Genomic DNA, 19,485 nt, shown 5'->3' on the forward strand with positions numbered 1-19,485 from the left:
ATGTAGTATTTCCAACATTTCCTTCTCATAAATAGCTTTGTGTAAATACTTTCCTTTGACTGGATGACTTTAGAAAGTAATGGTCCTTTCTTCTTGCATTAAAACACCACCAATTCCATTTCATGAGGCATCACATTCCACAAGGAAGGTTTTTGTGAAGTTTTGTGTAGCTAGGACCGGTGTTTGGCACATTGCCTCTTTAAGATGTTCAAAGGCCTTTGTTATGAAACCAGCTCAAGAAAAGATAGAAAATATAGATCAATTCCATAGAATTCAGCCTCTTCGAGGGGGAAACCTCCTTTACATTACATAAATGAACAATTCTTCGATGATACAAATGAAAAGACTTCATTTCTATATATAGGAGTCTAAGGGGTCATAACATAATCAGAGCCAACATAACAATAATAATGTAAGGGCACAATAATAACAATAGTGGGCTTCTATGGGGCACAATAGTAACAATATGGGCACTACATGGGTACATCAATATAATAAGTGGGTTGTACTAATAACAATAAGAGGTTACACTAGTAGTATAGGGGCCTAACATGCCCCTCTCCTTCAAAAAGTGTTGTCCTCAATGCTTGAGTAGTTCTTGATGCTTCTGTATAAAATTCTTGTCCTCCCATGTGGAATCTTCAGTGGGTAAGTTCTTCCACTTGATGAGATACTCTGAAATTGATCGATTTCGTAGCTGTCAGGTTCTTGTTTCTGTGACTACTCTAGGTTCCAATATGATTTTTCCTTCTTCTTCAATTTCTCATAATATTGTTTGAATTGGGATCTTTTGGAACTTTTGAATAAGTGGCCATACTTCTTCATCCTTCTTCCATTCATCCCTTGCTTCATTTGTCCAATCTGGTTGGATAATAGAAATAGCACAAAACAATGCTTCCACATCCTCATCCTTGAAGAGTCTTCCCATTCGGTAAGGTTGCCATTTTTTAAGTGCATGTAGTATTTCCAACATTTCTTTCTCATAAATAGCTTGCTTGAGATGTAGCAGTAAAAATACCCAATCGCCTACAACAAAACATTTTTCACTACAATGTTGATCTACCTATTGTTTCGTTTGATTTTGCACCGAAGTGTCGTTATCCTTTAAAAGTTGGAGAACTTGTTGTTGATGCTCGATGTGATCTTTCACTGCTTGAAGCTTTTTCTTCTTGATATGTCCTTCTAACTCTAGAGTTTGAGGAGTGGTAATTTCTTCCAATCCTTTATAAGATATGGTTGGATTCATTTCTTGATGCTCGATGTGATCTTTCACTTCTTGAACATTTTTCTTTTTGATATGTCCTTCTATCTTGATAGTTTGAGGAGTGGTAATTTTGACCAATGAATTACAAGATATGGTTGGATTCATTTCTTCTTTCTCGATGTGATCTTTTACTTCTTGCACCTTTTTCTTCTCAATATTTCCTTCTATCTTGAGAGTTTGAGGAGTGGTAATTCCTGCCAATGCATTACAAGATATCGTCTGATTCATTTCTTCTTTCTCTGGGGTGGGGTCCTGGCGTATATCTTCTTCTTTTGATGTTTCATGATCATTTTATTCCTTCAATTCATATTCTATGTAAAATAATTTCTTCTCAACACACTTATGACCTTTAGTGCATTTGTTATCACAATTGTAACAAAACCCTTTTTCTCTTTTTTCTTCCAATTGTTGTGGTGTAACCCTTGTAGGTTGTGGAAGGCTAGGAGAAACAACACTTCCATCTTTATAGTTGTGAGGGGTATGCTTCGTGGTTTCCATAATTTTGCTTTCCACTATGTCAAAAAGCCTTTTTACTCTTTCCAATTGTTGTGGTCTTGCTCTAAAGAAGGTGTTGCTCTTTGTATCCTCATAATGTGCTATCAATTCCTCCATGAAAATTGACCACGTAACAAGTTGTTTACGAGAACAAAGCCCTTCATACCATAAAAATTGATTTGGTTCTAAATATGAAGATGCGATACATACCTTTTGTAATAGTGGTACACCATGTAGATCAAAATATTGCTCCATCTGAAGTATCCAATTTACCGGATCCTTGCCATCAAACTTCCTCATCTTGCTTTTTCTTGATTTTAGGAGCTCGATCTTGAAACGAGAATAACTCTATAATTTCGTATCTTTAAGTTCTGAAATTGATGTCTATAGTAGCCCTATGTGTCCTCTTTCCAATGCAACAAGTCTGACCCAAATTGGATTCTCCAAGGAAGACTTATGTGAAATCTCCCATAGTGACTTGATTATAGACTAGTTCCGTAGAGTGAACTTGTATGATGTGCCACGAGTCACTGTTTCAACCTTTGGATCTGAAAAATGCATACAAGAAACTACTGTCCATTCTCTTTCTATACCTTCTTACGAAATTTCAATCTGATCCCTATAGAGAAAGTTATGACGATTTTTCCTAGGTCACCTGTTTGGAATGTAATTTAGAAGTCTGCAAAAAGATCAACTTCCTTAGATAATATCTCCAAAAATATAGCGCGAAAAGCTCTAAACTTTGGACCCGAGGTTTAGCACAATTTCTTCTCAAATGGATTTTTTTTGTAACTTCTAAAACATCGCAGAAAAAACGTTATAGAGAAAATGCCACGATGGCTTGTTTGGAGCAGTGAAACCCTAGAATCCAAAGCTTTGATACCAAATGTTATGAAACCAGCTCAGGAAAAGATAGAAAAGATGGATCAACGCCTTAGAATTCAGCCTCTTCGAGGGGGCAACCTCCTTTACATTACATAAATGAACAATTCTTCGATGATACAAATGAAAAGACCTCATTTCTATATATAGGAGTCTAAGGGGTCATAACATAATCAGAGCCGACATAACAATAATAATGTAAGGGCACAATAATAACAATAGTGGGCTTCTATGGGGCACAATAGTAACAATATGGGCTCTACATGGGTACATCAATATAATAAGTGGGTTGTACTAATAACAATAAGGGGTTACACTAGTAGTATAGGGGCCTAACAGCCTTTGTTCCATCTGTAGTCCATTAAAATGCATATTTCTTCAATAATGTTGTTAGAGGTGTTGTTGTTCTGCCATAATTCTTAACAAACTTGCGATAATACCATGTCAACCTAAGAAATCCTTGTAGATGCTTTATGGATGTGGGGATTTTCCATTCCTTAATGGTTTTTATTTTTCTAGGGTCTACCTTAACAACTTCATGAGATACAATGTGACCCAGATATTCCACCTCTTGTACTCCAAAGAAACATTTGGATATTTTTGCATATAATTGTTTCTCATCCAATAGTTTGAGCACCCGATTAACATGTTGAACATGATCCTTCCAAGACTTGTTGTAGAATAGTATATCATCAAAAAATACTAACACAAATTTTCTAAGGAAGGGTTTGAAAATGGAATTCATCAAACCTTGAAATGTAGAAGAAGGCATTGGTAAGGCCAAAAGGCATGACCAAAAATTCATAATGACCCTCATCAGCTCTAAATGTTGTTTTTGGAATATCTTCATTTTTCATTCTGATTTGATGATATCCTGAATGAAGATCCAACTTGGTGAAGTAAATCGACCCATGCAATTCATCCAATAATTCATCAATGAAAGGAATGGGATATTTATCTTTAACAGTGAGCTTGTTGAGCTCCCTATAATCTGGACACATGTGCCATGATCCATCCTTCTTGTGAACCAATACTACTGGAGTAGAGAAAGAACTTTGACTAGGTTGAATTATACCAGTGTTTACACTTTGTGCAACCATATGTTCAATTTCACTCTTTTGTGCATGGGGATATCTATAAGGCCTCATGTTTGGAGGAACACTTCCTAGAGTTAAATGAATAGCATGATCATGATCACAAATAGGTGGGAGGCCTTTGCGAGTCTCAAATACCTTGGAATGATTGTGCAAGACTTTTTGGAGATATGGAGAAATATGTTATTTCGATGTGGCAACTTCTAGTGAACATAATTGTGCAATTGTGCCTCATTGTTCTTTCTTTAGAAGCTTTGTAATTTTGTTAGAGCTGATTATCTTTCTTGGTTTCCCTACGATAGCCCTTAATTCAACTTCCTTTCCTTCTGAAGGAAATTTCATGAAAAGTTCTTGAAAATTGAAGGTTATTGTACCCAAAGATTATAGCCATTGGACTCTTAGTACAACATCAGCACCACCAATTGGAATGGAAAGAATTGGTCTATTCAATACATATTCTCCAATGGATAGCTTGATATTATGGCACTTTCCTGAGCAACTTATGGTTCCTCCACTTGCAACAATCACTTGACACTTTGATGCTAGATATAGGAAGCAATTCAATTCCTTGGATATTTTACAATGAATAAAATTATGGGTAATGCCCGAATCAATTAACACTATTACCTTTTTATTCTTGATATGCCCTTCTATCTTGATAGTTTGAGTGGTAATTCTAGCCAATGCATTACAAGATATGGTCAGATTCATTTTCTTTTTCTCTAGGGTTTGTTCCTGGTATATATCTTCTTCTTTTGATGTTTCTTGTTCCTTTTCTTCCTCTTCTTCACGATCTATACTTATCCTTTAATCAATCGTTAGCTTCTACCTCTGTTCTTATTCCATACGCACTCTATATTGGTTGCCACAACAAAAAAACACCCAATGTATTCTTCTCAACATGTGCACATACACAGTGTGTGCATCACAACCACACATGACAGACAACAACATGAAATACATACACCTATACATGACATACAACATATACACCTAGACCCAGTGCACAAAAAAACACAATACATACACGTACAACCAGTGTATGACACAACACAATACATACATACACATACAACCAGTGTACAACACAATACACATACATATACATAGTACAAAACAATGAATACAAATGTCACGATATCGTGACTACACAATGCACATACATAATACCACATGCCCACAACATGATATGTACGACATACACACAATACCACATGTACACCAGTACCATATGTACAACATGTACATAGTACCACCTGTGCACACCACCAACTTCACAACATGTGCATAACAGTACATGTAGGCACCACCTACACAAGGCAAAGACAACACCATATGTACACCACACCACATGTAAAACGTGTATACAATACCACATGTATATAGTACCACATGTACGACATGTACACAACACCATATGTACACAACATCACATGCACAACATGTATACAGCACCAAATGCATGCAACACCACATGTTGAACATGTACATGGCAGAACATGCTCACAACACCACTTGTACAATCATGCACACAACACCATATGTACATAGGACCACATGTACAACATGCACACAACGCCATATGTACATAGCACTGCATATCAAACATGTACATCACACCATATGTACACAACACCGCATTTCCAACATGCGCACGACGCCATATGCACACAACACTGCATATCCATCATGCGCATAGTATAATATGTACACATTACTACATATCCAACATGATACTGACCTCGTACACTAGTAAAAAATGGCTAATTAGTGACTAAAAATGACTTAAATTTGCATATAAACGACCATTTTTCAACCAGTCAACAATAGTAGATAATTTACAGTATCTTATAATGCGAACAACTTTTAGTCATATTTAACTTAGTCATTAATTGGTTGCCTCAATTGTTTCATCTAGTAATATATTTAGTTTTAAATTAGGTCATTAATTTATTCATTGATTTATTCATTAATCATCACAATTAATGACCAAATACAAAACAAAATATACTACTACATTATCACATGAGAAAACCAATTAATGACAAAAAAAATATGACCAAAATGTTGGTCGCATTATAAGACACTATAAATTAGCTGCTAATGGTAATATATATGCAAATTTTAGTCATCATTTTAAATCAATTAATGACCAAATAAATATGACTAAATTTCATTCGTGTTATAAGATACTGTAAATTAGATACTAATAATTGTATATATGCAAAATTTAGTCATTATTATAATTACAAATTTATCATTTACAGTGGTCATTTGTTTTGGTAGTTTCATATTTATTATATAAATGAATAATTTAGTAGTTTATATTAATTTCATTTCATTTAATTAATAATCATTAAAAATGACTAATTTAGTTATTGTATATTCATTTTATTTATGTTCATCATTAATCAATATAAACTAGTAATTTAGTAGTTTAAAATTGATTTTATGTGTTCATTATTAATGGGCATAAATTAATTAATATGATTTTGCGACTAAATTTAAAAAATGGCATACAGTGTGCACGTTCATCTACTGTGAGAACACAAAATTACATATGTTAATTACAATACTAAATAATGTCAAGTACAACTATAAATAATTTCAACCAGATAAATTATGTTATATGAAATGTCAAGTATTACCATATGAGTTTCCAACTTAATATTGGTATGACTACAATTTACACATGAAATATTGTTTCATCACTTTAAAACATTATTATTGTGTTGTCAAGTCATTGCAAGTGAATTCACCAACTCTAAATACTTGACCACCAGTTTGTATGTGTGTGTCTCATGCGGAATATTGGATTTAAGGGTATCAATATATTGATTCTCTTCTCTCTCTCCTTCTGCATTGTTTCTCAAATGTCATTGTCATCTTCTTTCTCTAATTCCTGTTTCTCACCATTAATACTGATTTCCTCTTTTGAAAATGAAAAATATACAATGGAGATTATAATATAAAAAAGATGATAAAAACTAGAATATAAACTAAAGTAGACTAAAAAAAAAATTATATTACATATACCTCAACATCAGGAATGTCAATGTCATTTTCCCCAAAAAAGCAAGAAATTCGAACAAATTTTCTTCAATCAGCGATACCAGCCACTATGTGGTCAGATGACCTATATAAAGAAACCAAATAAAACCTTAGAAAATAACACCTTAGGAACTCAATATTAAACTTTTTGGAAAATCATAGGCACAATCATGTCAACTAAGTTACATGCTAAAAAGCTCAGGCTGTAGATAACTTGTGAAAACAAATGGAAAGAAAAATACAACATATTATAAATAATGTATGACAATTGGCTCACAAATTGCATCATAGAAGAAAAATTTCTCCTATCAAGATATTTCAATAACTCATTTACAAGTTTCCATAGCATCTAAATTCATAATTATAACCAAACATAGTATATCTCAATTTATCTTTCATTCAAATCATACAAAATGGCATTCATTCAGCTTATACACAATGGTAAAAGGAACAACTAATTGAACTATTATCATTCCTGATCATGATTTATATAGAGAAATCATGCACAATACATATATTTCTCTTTAACACTTCATCATTCAAACACAACATACAATAAATATTAAAACAAAATATTCATAATTGTCATTGAAAATACTTATCTGTATGAAAATACACTCATGTGGACTAGCTATGTAGTAGAAATTGTCATCCTAGCCATATGCATCCACTACAAAGACCACCCCAAGCCTTGCTATGAAACAACAAGGGAAATGACTATCTACTAGAATTCTCTCTCATGTCTCAAAGACCACCTAAAAAAATTGTTGCATGATTTGAGCGAGAGCAATAGAAACAACCATGAATTTCATTTCCAAATTGAACTGGCACATATTCAAGTGTTAAATTAGCTCATGTAAATGATCAAAACTCAACACAGGATACAAATTTAACAACAACAATATCCCTATTTGTCTCTCATGCACTAACAACTCATCTATGGAACATCACTCCCAGTCTCAACAATGACATGACAACATATTTTTCAGAAACAAAACAAGGAATATCATACACCAATAACATAGATCCGCATCAACCCTATGGCACAACTACAATTGTATCCCTGATCCTAGGGTGACTACAACTAGCAAACTTTCTACTAGAAGAACGCTCTAAGACTCAAATAGCCCAACAGCTCCTAAAGTCTAGAAACATGACCAGAACTATTACATAACAAGTTACAACCAAGAGAGAAATTGCGGAGTAGCATAGCAAAAGGAAGAAAAATATATTCCCCCCTTAGAAGAATCTTCTCCAAGACCATAAATAAATATAAACCAAGGGGTGCATGAAGGTATGCATACTGCGAGATACCTCAAATGTATATTTTGTTTGGACAAAATGGAGAGTTCTAAAATTCAATATAATCAAAGAGTTGTGCTCTATACTCTGATAGAGATATAACTTGGGTACAAAAGGATTTAATGTTTAGCATGTCATGATCACTGACTTCAGTCCCCATGGATATCACTGCTGGCTCTTTTAACTCTAATTCAACTTTCTTGAAGTATCTGAAAAAAAAATATTAGAAAAATGAAAATATTCTCAGTAAAAGAAATTGATGTAATAGTAATATTATACGTTTTACATGTTTCTATAAATAAACTCAAATACCATTAATTATAAAAAGGTATACCTCTGAGAAATATAGATCGCCAACCTTTGTGCGACTACCCATGATATTTACTACTTTAGCATATTGTATATTATCTTGAACAATTTTTAATAGTTCTGGAAAATGGCATCCATACCACTCTTGTACCCTCATCGCATGTGTATTAAGCTCTTTGTCGAGATCATCAAGTAAAAAAATTGCTTGAATGAGCATAATACCCACCTGGAAGGCAGGACATAATAATTTGAAATGAAAGTTAGTATGTGGAGATCAACAAACACCTTGTGTTACAACATCATTCGAGTGCACGAAATTCATCAAAAAAAGGATGTACGGAAAAATACTAAGAGTTTAAGAACACAAATATCAAGTACAAAACTACTGAACTACATAATTCAATTTGTTGTAAATTCTGATGAGAGTGTTTATATATGAAATCAATCTTATTCAATATTAAAACATGACTGATAGAGATGGCCATAACTTGTACATATGAAAGGAAGTTAAAACATTTATATTTATTTTAGCGGGCATATAGAAATAACAAGAATGTTGAAACATACATGGGTCAATTATGAGTAGAACAAAACACTTACCTTATTGGGACTAAATTTTAGGTTAAACCTTGAAATCTTGTGGGAGAGACACAAGATCATGGAAGCTAAATATTGAACTCCAAGGCCAATCAATAGTTTAATCAACTAAGTTTGCAGACCCTGCATTAAACCCAGAACAACATTGTTGTGTACACATTCAATTTTTTGCACAGCATAGAAAAAATTAAGTTTCATCCAGGGATATGACAAAAAAGATTATATAATAATTATTGCATAATGACGATAAAAATTTTATTTAGGACAAAATGGTTATACCTCTTTCTCCTTTATCGCATTACAGGGCTTTGAATCGACTTACTTCTAATGTCCCCCCTCACAATGTTCACGAAGAAACTTGTGTAACCCCTTGTTGGGTTTGGATTTGCTATCAACAATCAATGTAGCAGCACTCAAAGCTTCTGCTGTATTTTAAATTTACTAAAATATTTCAGCTTGACAACCTGCACAAAATGGAAATTTCAAGGATGTAGACATTATAAATTTGCATGATGGACAAAAACTACTTAATTGAATTTCAGCTTATCACAAAATGTTACTCAAGGCATATAATTATTTTAACTTCCATGGGAACATTCAAAAGAAAGAGTGTGTGTTGCTTTGTTGAATCTAGGCATAAATAGTTTATATATGTTTCTTTGTTGATCCTGGACATAAATAGTTTATGTATATTGTTTTTCTGACACTCAACATAAATAATTTTTGTATTTATTTGTTGAGTCCGGCCATAAAATGTTTATTCTGTACAATTTTTTCGTTAGCTCACAACAATTCATGTTAATAGTGTGACATTTAACCAGTGTTACTAGTTTGATATCATGATCACATGTCACCTGTCTGTAGCTCTTTTAAGTAACTTTGGTTTTGGGGTCTGTGTGTGATAAAGGCTAAATACTAAAAATAAGGTAAATCTTAGCAAATGTAGAAGAAAAATTAAATGAAAATACCCATCAATACAATGTAAAAGTAGAAAAAATAGAGGGAGACTATCAAGTCTACAAATGCAAACTGTAGACAAGAAAGCCAAGAGTCAAGTATGTAATTCTAATACCATAAATAGAACAAGAACAAAGAGTGCAACATAATACAAAAAAAAAAAATCAAATAAAAAAAAATATGCATCGTTTAACATAAAAACAAATATATTTGAAAAATGTGGAATAACATGATTACAATGTGAAATAAGTATGAGCTTGGGGAAGAAAACTAGCTTCAAGTGATGAGTTTCACACTCCTAACAAAATAAACGAAACATACAGGCACTATACCATCTAATAACAAGGATATATATATTTTTCAACAAGATATGGGACATGACTCTCCAATGATGATCAATTTTGGGAGAAAATGCTTCATTTATAGTACAAGACCCAGATCCTAGACCATGGCTAGTCCACCTATACACAACATTATAACAGTCATATGATTTAATTGTAAGAATTCAACAACTGGTCAACCACATTAATGATGTTAATAACTCATTAACATTTAGTTGTATTGCTAAAAGAACCCCTAAGATATTATACATACCCTGTGTACTACTAGAAGCACAACAAATACTCATTCCTTGGGACTTCTAGCCTTGAAGCATTACAAGGGACCAAATAATAAGTTTTATAGATTTTTCCTTAATAATTACCATGCTTGATTATCTTTCCACATTATATGTAATCAATATTAGTATTGATTTTCACAAGAGATGAGTTGGGCTAGTGAAAGAGGGAAGATGCTATTTCCCCCACCAAGGTTTGAATCCTTAAAAATTTGACATCTCTACCACTCACATGCCAAAAATCTCCCATAAGAAGATATTGATTAGTGGAAGCCATCATGAAATTCCCACCTCTTAATAGGTGATTAGTGCTTAGCTCTAGCACATACTTGTGGTTGTGACTTCATGTACATCCATGGTTCAATCACTCGAATACTCCTGATAAATAAAATGTCAATATAAATTTGAAATTTATCTCGTCTTCCATCTTTTAACTTATCTTCAAACTTGTCTTTGATCTTCCTTTGAATGGCTTACTGGTTATGTTTCCTTACATGCTAGTGTTTCCTAGTTTCCCTTTTTGACAAGATTATTTTCCACAATATTTTTCCTAGTCTTCTATTTGGATTTAATATTATCAAGCTTGCCATTATTTTCTTTTTACCTTCTTCAATATTTTTTTCCTTGCCAGAGTTAACTTTATGTGAATGTAAGCTTCCCCAACTTTCCTACAAATCATTTCTCCAATTCTCTTGGTTGTTTCTTTTTTGGTGACCTCCAAAGTTGCTTCATGATGATACCCTTTCCTTTATTTTCATACACTCCCAACTTCTTACAAATATTTAATTAAGGTAGATCAAATAGATAATATCATCTATTTCAACCAAGCACTCCCAACCTATGCACAACCAATGAGACAACTCAGACCAATGGTATTTTTTGTTTTCTTCTCTAGCAACAGATTTTGGTTGTCACAAAAGTCCTCCTTTTTTAGTTTTATAATATCATTACCAGCTACAAGGAATGGTTTCACTTCTCCCTCTTTATTGAAAATTACAAATGTCTTCTTGTTTTATATTATAATAGTGTATCAATTATCTAGCAATCGACAAACAATCTCAATTTCTCTATGTATATGACCTTTGAAAGATGCTACCACAAAATTCAAAATTCACTCACCAACACCCCATCTTTCGAGTTTTTAAAAATATGTTCTCATATATTTGTTTTAAAGGTCAAAAAAGGAATTAATATCACACTTTTGGATGCAGGTTAACATTATTATGTAAAGAAAACTCAATAGTATAAATTGAGACAAAACATTTAAAATTATGAAATTCAAAGCGTGATGTCTAGGAAATCAGTATGAACATTCCCAAAACCTACCTTGAGCCATCATTGCTTTGACCTAGCTACTTCATTTCACCTAGAGGTTTGTTGAAGACTATTCTAGTACATTTTGCAAGCTCCTTGGAGAGCCATTTGTCTAGGATCCCCTTACTCATCTAACCTCTAAGTCTTCTTGGAGAAGTCCCCCTCATGGGGATAACATCCACCCATAAAACAAGAATGGATTTTCTACTAAGGTGATAGTTGTTTGGGATCTAGTGCAGCCTAAAAATAGGGTGCTATATTTTTTAGTAATAATCCCCACATCTAAGTTTTAAACTTATAAATGATAGAACAAAACAAAAGTCGAATAAACAATACATACACACACACATATATATTTATATATATATTGAGAATTTAAAAGGAAACAGTGAGTTGACCTTACCTCCACACTGCTAGATAAAAGAAATAATTGCTAAATGACTACAACTTTTTTAGGTTTATATTTCTTCTTAAAAGAATCAACAAGGGGACAGGGGCATCCAAACATCCCATTTTTCAAGAGGGGAACCCACAAGCATAATTTTTTGCAAAATGCACCCTCACACTGGCAAAACAATTTGTAGTGTGTTTCACAAATTTCACAAAAAGGGAAGTGTAGTGAAACATTTCGCCAGGAAATCCCATCTCGATGGCATGGGGAATGTGTTCCCTTGTAAAATTATAAATTATTTTATCTCCATATTTTATTGTCACTCTTCTTTACCTACATTATTTTTCATAATGTAACAATTCCTAATCCACAACAGGTTCTTTGATTTGTAAATTAAATGGTTTCGGGCATCATATGTAGAAATCTATGGCTAAAAGCTAAAAGGAAAATCATCGAGAAAAGATAGTGGATTATATGGAGGGTGAAGAATTGGCTTTCAACTTTAGACAACAAAAGTCCTTATATCTCTCTTGGTTCTTAGAAGAAAATTACCATAAGGTCAAAACCCCAAAAGAAAACGCACATGTATTAATGTGACAGAAAGGAAAGGACTATAGTTCATATCTTGCATGAGATAAAAGGGGATAAGTCATTAAGGGATCTTATCATGGAATGCTTAGTTGAAAATGTGAAGGGCATGCCAAATAGCGAAGTGTGGTAAGACCTTTTATGGCTTGCAAATGTAGGTGGATGTTTCCACAATTTCGAGGGTTGAAGTTTCATAGTGATAAATCTAAGGGATTTAGTGGGATAACCTTGGATGAATGAATTGGATGAGGAGAATCATTCTAAAGGAAGGTCAATCTGGTGAAGAAATGTGAGGAAGAAAACCCACAAGAAGACTAAAGTCAAAAGAGACAAATTAAGGTTAGACATCAGTGAGGATGTTGGAATCAAAGTTATTGTAACATTAATTCATAGAGCCATGACAGGAAGATTTATAAGAAAGCATGTGACAAAAGAATCATTTCACAAGAGGATTGAGCATGTGTGGTCCAAAAACCTTGGTTACTTGTCAGACTTCCACATTTTGGTTCAAAGCTGGTTGGAATTCAAATTTTGGTCTAGGGAAGACATAGATAAGATATTGGCTTAAAATATGGAGTTGGAAGCCATCTTATATGGATATTAAATATGGGAAATTGGTTTTGGCCCACGAAAGGAGGTGATATAGATGAAACTAGTCAAAGTGAAGATGCTAGGGCTATTGATGGAATTAGAGAATATTGATATCATAAAGTTTGTGGGAGGAAGCTTTAGGAGGTTTATAGACATAGGGGAAGATTTTAACATGAAAGTGGACAAAAGCATTGTAAAAATGCTTGTCCAAAATAGTATGTGGGATGGTTTACTCAAAGAAATTGAGATAGTATGGGGAAATTGAACTTACTTTCCAATATTGTACTACTATAATGTTCCCTCTAGATGCCCAAACCATAGGGAGATTGGAACTATGTGGAGATAATACACTAACCAAGATCAAGGAAACATGCCCCAATATGCCATGATCCCTAGGGTCCAGTGGAAGTAAAATTCTCACTGACATAATGATTTATTGGTTGCATATTGGCCTTGCCTCTCCTTTATGAGTCAAGAAAATAAAAATATGTCCATTGTTAACTAGTTGTACTCCATAGTATAGCAGAAGATGTGTTGCTGAGTAGTTTACATGGAGTTTCATACTCAACAATTTGTACTAATTCAAGACAAATACATATTATAAGTAAAATGAAATGTGTCCAAAAAATAGTAACTATAACAAAACACTAGGAAATAAGCAGCTTATAAATGTTATATTGTCCTTTAATAGGAGAACTATATCAGTATCTATAATAGATGAAATCCGATGTGCTATAGTAATGAGTGTGTAGGCAAAAAATTGGTGGTGAATTATCTTCTTAATAAACCCATCAGTCACAGTCTCCATTGAGGTAGTTTCTCCATCAAGGACCAGTATACAACTTTTTTTTAGGAGTTCTCACCTCAAAAAGACAAGTAGGCATTGACCTACGCTCAAATATCCTCCATTCTCAACCACTTTATAAGAGATCATTCCATTATATTTGATTCTCAATTTTGATTCTAAGATAAGGGAATACTAGAGACTAGGTAGATCTCAAAGACACAAAAATATAAACATAAACATTGGCACTAAGATGGAAAAAATATAACACATTAAACAATATAAAAGCAGAGGCTTTAGATTCTCAATTTTCATTCTAAGAAAAGCATTGTAGAGAACATGTAGGAATTAAAGGACATTAAAAGATAACATAAACCTCAACACTAAGATGTAAAGTAAATAACTAAATTATTCATGTAAAAGGTTTTCATTTTCTCCTTTAGGACTTCCATTGAATGTGATAAAGGTATATAGACCTCAGGAATCAAGTTTCTTTTCTTTTTCTTATACAATATTACCAAGTTGGTATTTGTCCAAAGCCTAAAAGAATAGGAAAATCATATTAGATTCATTAACAAAAAACTTATAGCAATATCCTCAGGAGAAGTATCTATACTCTTCAAGGAAAGACTAATTCGCACTAAAATTGATACAAATTCTTATAGAATATGAAGCATAAGTGACCTCCCAAATATTATTATCTGAGTAATCTTCTAGAGGATCCAAATTATTTCCTATAGTTCCCCCAAAAATTGTTGTTTCTTGGGGAATAATGCTTAATTTTTACCTTGGGTCATGGAGGCCTATGGTAGAGATGTTGTCTCCATAAAAGAAATTTTTTCCCTTTGTTATTTCCAAAACATGTAAAATGGATTGAGTAAGAGAATATGTGTCACTTCCTATCCAACCTACAAATCCCACCTTCATGCCTCCAAGGAAATTGCATGTATGTCCTTTCAAGACAAAGATTAGGTCCATAACACACCTAATTGTATGGACGAAATTTATAGATGAACTAACATGCAAATTACTAGCTTTGAATGTGTGAAAAAAATAGTCGATTAGTATTGAGTTCTAACTTACAAATCAATTACATCTATTGTTCCTCTAGATGGCCACTTGGAGTTAATTCTCTATGATCATTGGTGGCTGATTTGGAATATGTGAATACTGCATTATTCTCTCTATAGATATCATCTTGGTCTCCACAAAACTAAGGCAACATATCAACCAGGCTTGTATCATGTTCAGATTTAGACCATATGTTGTTGTGAAACCTTGTTGGTTAATATGTTTAGGAAAAATTAATTGTGTGCCAAGATATTCCTTCTATACCTACTAGGTCTAATTACATCTTACATATTCATGTAAGTGACTGAGGACCACAAAAATGAATGAAAACACAAGATTTGATAGAAAATCCATCTGAATACCAAGCCACTCATTGGCCCCAACATTGTGGAGACTATGTCTAGCATTAATATCATTCAACTCAATTTTCTCTCCATGAATAGAGACTCCTGGTCAAAAATGCTAATGGTGGTTGCTTTAGAGATTGATTCTCCAAATTTTTCTATGATTGCAGCTCTATAAACTAATTAAAACTGATCCAATTCCCTAGTTTATGGTATGTAATATTTCTACAAGAAAGGAACGTCAGAGGAGTTACAAGAATTCTTTTATTTATTACCATAAAAACCCTAAAGCATGGAAAAAAAGAAATCTAGATAAAATGTTTTCATGATAGAATCCTGATGTAACTCTATATATTTTATATAATCATTTTCAATCAGATTATGGGCTTTGCTTACACTAAACCTTGAAATAGAGATCAAACTATCTCATCTCCAATTTATCTTCCTCCGAGAAAATTAAAATTTGTGGAATTTATATTTATTATCATTAAGAAATATAGAGAATACCTAATACCACATACAAGTTGAACCCACTAGTATAAACGCCATGAATACCTGCCAATAACTCTGAGACATGACTGCAATGATCCCCAAACTTTGTAGAAACGAAAAAGGAAAAGCTCCTAGCTGAGTAGGAATCAATGTGTTGACTGCACCCTGATCAGTTAATGCTTGTCAAGAAACGGATAGCTTTTTATTGACCATCTAGAATCATGTGACTTCATTTCTCTCTTAGAAATGTATTAGCCTATTAAAATAATAAATGTCAATTGAATTGATTCAATAATAGCCCAGATGGAGTTGCATCAAAGAATTACATTGCTGCGTGACATATATAGTTGTGCAAATTGTTGAGAAGCTGATTGGCAGTTTTAAATACAACCAGTGAAAGAAGCATAGACCTTAAAAGAATGCACATGGAGATGCTAATTTCAAATCAATATAAACCAGAATGAGAAGGCAGTTTCTAATAGGGGAACTATCATTTATTTTCTAGGGGTTTCCCATACCATCCATTAGTTACTACTTATTTGAAGTAGTTGAAACAATATATGGGCCATTAGTATTATAGGTATCAAAGTACCATTGTATGCAATAGTCATGTAAGACCAATAGTCATTTAAGGCCAGTATACCAACATGTTTACCCTACCTCTCTCTTTCCTCTTCTTGTACAAGCTATGAATTTTTATTCTCTTTTATCTAATCTTTCTTTGAGGTTTTCTGGTTCAACCTCTTCCTCTACATATATTGAGTTTTGAACACCACACTGCTTCATTGTCTCACCGATGATAAAAATTCTCACTGCAGTTGTATTATGAGGACATAATCTTTCAACGAATATCTCTAATGTGTACGCTTCAGATTTCTCCATAGAAGAAATAGATTTCAGAGCTTTCTAACGTGCACCAACCAATTCAACAAAATCTTTGCCTGATTATAAGGTATCATCATATCTGCCGACTTGGGTAATTTCACCTTCTCGCATTATTTGTGAATAATATCATGTATATCAAGAAAATCTAGATCGGTTATCTCCTCTACTCAATAAATGATCACTAAACTCATTGTCCCTTTACCAATTACATTGAAAAATAACACTTGAACAGGACGAAAGAAATTTAAACCTATCGGAATGACGCGAGCTGCGGGTAAAAACTCCATTTAATGAGTTACATAGACTACAGTGTTGAACCCAAAATAGCAAGTATGCATTGCTATAACAAGCAAGTCCAATTTCTTAAATGTTTATGGACATGAATTTGCACCAGCAAAAAACAAAAATGCATATTATCTAGACTCGACAATGAATTGTAGGGTGCTACTGTAACACTTTATCATTCCATAAAACCATTGAAACTAACTAATTGAGGAAACCTAAAGTATGTAGAGAATAAGAAAAACATACTTCCAAAATATGTTTTCCAGTATGTGTATCCACAGGCTAAAAGGTTCATAAAAAATACAAATGTCTACATATTTCTATAAGGCATGTGAAATTTGTATTCTCTATTTTTTTCCACCACTCAAATTTAGCCCTCTTTATCCAATTATTATCTCCTCCCCATGGGGAAGACTTTCAAGATATTTCTTTAATGAACAAGCGTGAATTACACTATTGTATCTAATAGTATCCATCAACTTCCCAGAGAGAATAGTGTCTTTCACTTTCTCACTTTGTATCCAAGGCGGCTGAGGGACATATGCTTTGGTACCACTTAAGCTAACACAACCTAATATTTTTGGTATTTCAACTAATATGCAAGACAAAAGATTTGACTTTCCTGAACCAACAATTCCACGTACTGCAACACTCATGCCTCTCTCTCTTTGGAAATCTAAAACCTCTTATAGTTGGACTAGACGAATCGAGATTCCAAGAAAATATCCCTCCTTGAATTTGAATCACTAATTATGTTGACTCCTTTTGATACATTTTCTACCACTTTGTGTTGCAATTCTTCCTCCTGCAAAAGGCCATAATGTAATTTATTGAAACTTTAGTTTGTGTTTTCACAAAGATTAAGTCATGAATATTTTTTATAGCACCTTGAAGTATCTCAAAGGTTGCAAGTACATGAAGAATTATCCCTACTGTCAAAGGCCCTCCTTTAAGCATACATGTACCAAAAGTTGCAACATAGACAAATGTGGGTGCAACTGAGAAAACAAAATGGTTCGATAGATGATGCATAAACATATAATTTTAGCCAACTAAATTCTTCCTCCCTCAAAATTTCTAGCTTCCCAAGAAATCTTGCCTCCCAATCCTAAAATTTTAAGATTCACATTATTTTTAATATCTCTGACATGGACTTCATCATTTTGTATTTTTCTTCCATGATTCTCTTCTGAAATTTTTGTTGCAATTTTGCAACTGGAAAATTTGGCAAACATTACTACCAATGAGGCTACAAACCCTCAAAATGTTGCCAAGCCCAAGTTCTGATATAGAATATTGAAGGCCATAATAAGTTGAAGAAGTAAAATTTATATACCATGCATATGACAATAAAAATTCCAACATTTTGAACATCTATACTTATGTAGTTGATCATCTCTCCACTTATATGCTTATGTCTTCACTGATTGTAAAGTAACAATCCATTCTTGTATATCATAGTTGCTAACGTTGCTTTCGCCCATGAAGCTAACCGATGTTTTTTTAAATTCCCTTGTCTTTGTGACAAGGATCCTAATACCTTTGCCACAAGAAAGGCACAAACTAGCACATAGCCTTAACTTTCAAACTATTTTTTTCCATCTAGAAATAGAACAAAGGCACCTGTAAAATATGGACCTACATATCATGCACAAATTTACAGGGATACTAAGGATGCAGTCAAAAGTAATTCCTTCCAGAGAGAGGAATAAGCCTTTTTCTAATGACCCAGTATGACATTTGGCCTCTACCTGATATATGAATTTATGGTATATTTGGTCTACCCTCTCCACATCAACAAATTGCTCTACATCATCAATGTGCAAAGGGCTCTTATAACCAGCAACAAATAAATGACTCATTCTAGAAAATGACAGCCAACTAAGACGGTTGGCTCTTGCATAAGTAGTGACTCACTTAATGTTTCCACATTTTGGGGAATTGTCTTTCAAGAGAGGTTCTTGAATGGTCTGTGAGGATGAATAGTCACCACTTCTAGCACAACAACTACTATAACACAAGAAATCCAAGAAGAGAAGAACCATAATTTCAACAAATATATCAACATCCATGCTTTTTTGTTCTTTGAAATTTTGAATGTCGAGGAAGATGAAGAAAGTACGTAGAATGAATGATAGGTTCCACCACAACTATAATAAAAAGCGGGAATTGG

Source organism: Pinus tabuliformis, chromosome 8 (assembly GCF_031772625.1).
Source record: "Pinus tabuliformis cultivar Carrire ecotype Pingquan chromosome 8, CPIR1, whole genome shotgun sequence".
Classification (NCBI taxonomy): Eukaryota; Viridiplantae; Streptophyta; class Pinopsida; order Pinales; family Pinaceae; genus Pinus; species Pinus tabuliformis.